A 4309-nucleotide genomic window follows, 5' to 3' on the forward strand; every position below is an offset into this window, starting at 1 on the left:
TGTTTTCAGACCATTCAGTCTTACATGTTAATCTAGAAGATGCCTTATCCAATGTTTCAGACTCTAACTTAGGGACAGGTACTTTTTCCATTTGTATGAAGATTGTTATTTGTATGCAAGGAACCAATGCACAGTTTATCAATGGAAGGCTGTACATGAACATAATTTAAAAGGCCAGTGTAGCGTATGTATAGGAGGGAAATTACTGTATATGTGCCTGTATAGTAATAGATAATAATGGGTTGAAAGCTATACTGAAGACCACTGAGTTTATAGCTGTGGGACAGGAGATATTAAGTGAACACTGAACAGATGAATAAAGTAGACTTACAGAATAGAAAAGTGTGTGTTTAATGTTATAGGGAATTTCAATAAAGATGTGTTAAAAGGTGTACTTTACATGTCTCTATTTGCATTTGCAAAAGCAGACATAGGCTTTTATACCTAGAATAGCTGCTCTGACCAGCTCTGTGTGCTGTTCCCTAATACCCAAATCAAGTATTAGAGTACACTTAAACACTTTACATACATGCAAGGTTTGGTAGGTTGCAGTAATATTGCTTAAAGTTGTTAACACATTGAAGGTATTTAAGCACAAAAAATATTTCTGTATCTTTTGTTTTGCGAAATGTATAGTCTATGCTATTGTACACGTTGCTCCTGGGGTCAATTAGTTTTGAGTGATTCAACTATTAGAATAATATATATGTTAATAGACCACAATGTGTAAATAACTTAAGTCACCAAACCAGTTATAATGATCTCCTCAGCTCATTTCCAGTAATCCAAACAATGAATCCTCAATGCAAATTAGAGATAAAATGGAAACAAAGGAAGCAGGTGCAGTATTAGTTACACCAATTACACCAATTATCTCTCAATCTGCACACGGTCATTTTACTTCATTTGAATAATTTAATTTATTTCATTTGAGATTATTCTAGTTCATTAGTTAATTATGAATTAATATGTGTTAACAAAAAATGCATCAATCAACTTAACATACTTAATCAGCTGATCAATAAATAGATAAGTTATAAAGTGCAAAATTTCGCATTCTCATCACAGTTCATTCATTCATCAGCCTATAGAACAAATTAATTTTCAATTCATGTGGGGTTGAATAAGTAAGAAAAATCATTCAAGTTCATTAGCAATTCTTTGGTTAAATATATCCGTTGTGTGGCATCACAAGAGAATTCATTAACCACTTTGATACTGTTAAAAAGTTTTTGAAGAATTGTCTGGCCAAGTTTGGATCCGCTATATTTTATAGAACAGCCATTCTAGACATTTGTAGCAATTTGGGACAGAAATGGAACACTGTTCCAACTTTGTATAGCCTTGTATCTAGCACTCCCGCATGTATAGCCAGAGGCTGCCTGCTTTTAAAAGACAAAGACAGTGGGGCTCATTAAGCAACACTGGGCATATTTGCCCATGGGCAGTTGCCTATAGCATCCAACCAGTGATTAGCTTTTTAAAGCCAGCTGCAAGTAGAACAATGTATGCAGCAATCTGATTGGTTGCCATGGGTTACTGCCCATGGGCAAATTTGCCCAGTGTTGATAAATGACCCCAAGTGTCTTGCAACAGTTCCATTAGAAGATCCAATAATTAGATGTGTGGTAAGTGTGTGGGGAACGAAGGCGATGTGATATTGGATAGCGTCTTGTTACCAGTATAAAGAGTCCGGCATAGGTGCTGCTCAATCCTCCATTGTAATATTCTCTCTCATACTTTACCACATCCTGGAGTTCTGCTTATAACAAGCTTTTGAAAAAGTAGCCGGTGGGCTACGAAACGCGTCAAGTGTGATGGTTCTATATACACATGGCGTTCTTTTGTATTGATTTTTAAATGAATTAAATAAATACTGGATTTTACATAAAATACTTCACGTAGTGCTCCATGCTTTGTAGATGAACTTTGACCGATGCTATCCGGAGCAGCTTTCATGTGCAGCACACTGTGAGTAGTTTTTCCGGGGTGCTCCTTATAAACTGTTTTGCTGTGCTGCTTATAACGCTCACGCTGGTGGAGCTCCAGTACGCACTTCTCACATATAGTTCACTTTGGATCCTGCTGCCACAGTCCGTGGATAACAGAAAGGCCAGGTTCCTCAAAGCTTGCACTTATATTTCCAGTCTGGTTTGTCCACAGAACTCTGTAGAAGTTTATTTCCATGTTATTGCAAAGGTACATAGGATTGGATGCCTTCTAGTTTTGTTTCCTTATTTTTCCACTTACAGAAAAATAAAATATACCACGTAATTTGACTTTGTAGGTTCAATCTATAGGAGATGAAGCCAGATCCACGGTGAGTTGCACATCCTTAAAGTTTACCTGCTTGTTCAACCTAAATTCAATAAATTGGGTGTGTGCCAAACATACATTTTGGATATTGCTAAATTAAGCAATATGTAAAATATATGATAAATTGAAGCTTCTCTGTTCAACAGATAAAATAGTTATACCTTATGAGCCTTATGGTCTCCGTTCCTTACTCCCCTACTACCAGGGTAATGAACTGCAAATGATTAAAGTTCATAGGAATAAAAAGGCTCAACAGCAGGAATCCATTCTTTGAAAATGTGAGTTTATTGTGCCATTTCACACAACATGTTTAGGGCAAGGCCTGTTTATCAAGTATAGATTTCCTGCTGTTGAGCCTTTGTGTTCCCATTAACTTTAATAATTTGAAGCTACTCTGTGTTTAGTCCTTGCAAGGTAAATAATTACAACAATTGTAACAATCACAATTCTTCGTGATTAAAATAATAGGCAAAAAGTATGTTCAGCACAAGCATTATTAATTAGGGATGCACCAAATCAGGATTCTGGATTCTGCCTTTTTCAGCAGAATTCGGATTTGGCGGAATTCAAGTGCCTGATCTTGGCTAGCACTTACCATTGCACATGTGATGTTGAAGCAAGATCTATTTGTACTTAACGTTCAAACCTCTGTTCAGTTGAATGAATTTGTTGCTCATTCTAGAGAAGTTACCACAAGAAGTGTGGGGCATTTTAATTTGTATGATTTCTGGTACCATGAGACTAGCAGAGTTTTTGCTTTACTAGGTTTTAGGCAGTAGTTTTCTGCACATACAAACCACAAAAATAAAAACATTTTGTACAAGTCAAGCAACTAATATAACCACAGAAAACCGAGGTGTGTAGGTTGTAGCCCCATACAAGAATAGACCCCATTTCCCCCACCTCCAGCAAACCAGTTCAGGTAAACAACCTTTGGGCTATATCAAGACATTAGGATCATTAAAAATTAAACCTTTAATAGTTAACTTTAAAAATGCCACACAGGACACTGGGCAACTGCCCACACAGCACACCAAACAACAGTAATGAAGACACACTGCCCAAAAACAAGTGTCAGCAGTGCAGGACTTTAACCTTAAAACATATATTAAAAAGATAAGCATAAGGTGTTGGTGGGGTAAGTTTGTACCCGCTATCCAATGCGAATAATATAGTAGTCACACAGCCCCTAATGAGGCTGTACCAATTCGTAATTGCCCCACCCTTCCATTCCCAATTCTCCAGTAGCAAATTCTATCTGTCTACGTTGGGAACGGATGGGGACTTGTTCCCCACCGTCCACCTATGCAGCCCTACGCGTTTCGCAGTAACAACTGCTTCCTCAGGGGCATAGGTGCTGAAAGCATGTCTCTGCTGGCCTTAAATCATCTTCCGTTAGCGTTTTGGAATGCAGGCGCTCCAAATGTGCGTCACTTCCGGTCGCGCCATGGTGTGACTGCAGACTTTCCGGTTCGTTACGTCAGCTATTGTTGCCCTTAGTTGCGTGAAAGACAGCATTGCGCATGCGCAATCTTTTGCCAGTACTGCTGCGCTTCCTAATGGATACATCTGTCTATTGGGCATACTGCCAAACCAAAAGGACACTATGTTACTATTTAATTTACCCAAATGTTAGGTCCTCAATTTGTATATATAATTACAAATACAGTGCAAGTCTTTGCTGCAGTTTCATAATGGCTCGCCCTTTGTGAATCAATCTCCATTGGCTGCTAAAAGAGAATTTGATTTAAATGAAAGGAGCAAAAGTAAAGCCCTCAGTCAAGCAACAGAAACATAACTTGAGATTGTAAATTGATTATATTTTAATAATTGTTATTGAAGAACATTTCAAACTGTTGATTAAACCTGTCCATAAAAAGTGACAATTTGATCCAGATTTTTTTCTTTTTAATTCCACAATACTGGGCGTTTCTGTGTGCCATTATACAACATTTTACAACATTCAAAACTTTTACTCTTCTAATAAAAATAT

The 4309-nt window shown here is 37.5% G+C and overlaps 1 long non-coding RNA gene across 1 annotated transcript; it reads right to left on the reverse strand.

Annotated features, from left to right (window-relative positions):
* Positions 1-332: 332 nt before the first annotated feature.
* LOC108718040 lies at positions 333-3752 on the reverse strand. The gene is made up of 2 exons (XR_001935955.2): positions 2912-3752; positions 333-2294 (listed from the first exon to the last, which is right to left on the reverse strand). It is a non-coding gene; the product is annotated as an uncharacterized LOC108718040 (long non-coding RNA).
* Positions 3753-4309: the final 557 nt, after the last annotated feature.

This window comes from Xenopus laevis, chromosome 5S (genome assembly GCF_017654675.1).
Source record: "Xenopus laevis strain J_2021 chromosome 5S, Xenopus_laevis_v10.1, whole genome shotgun sequence".
Classification (NCBI taxonomy): domain Eukaryota; kingdom Metazoa; phylum Chordata; class Amphibia; order Anura; family Pipidae; genus Xenopus; species Xenopus laevis.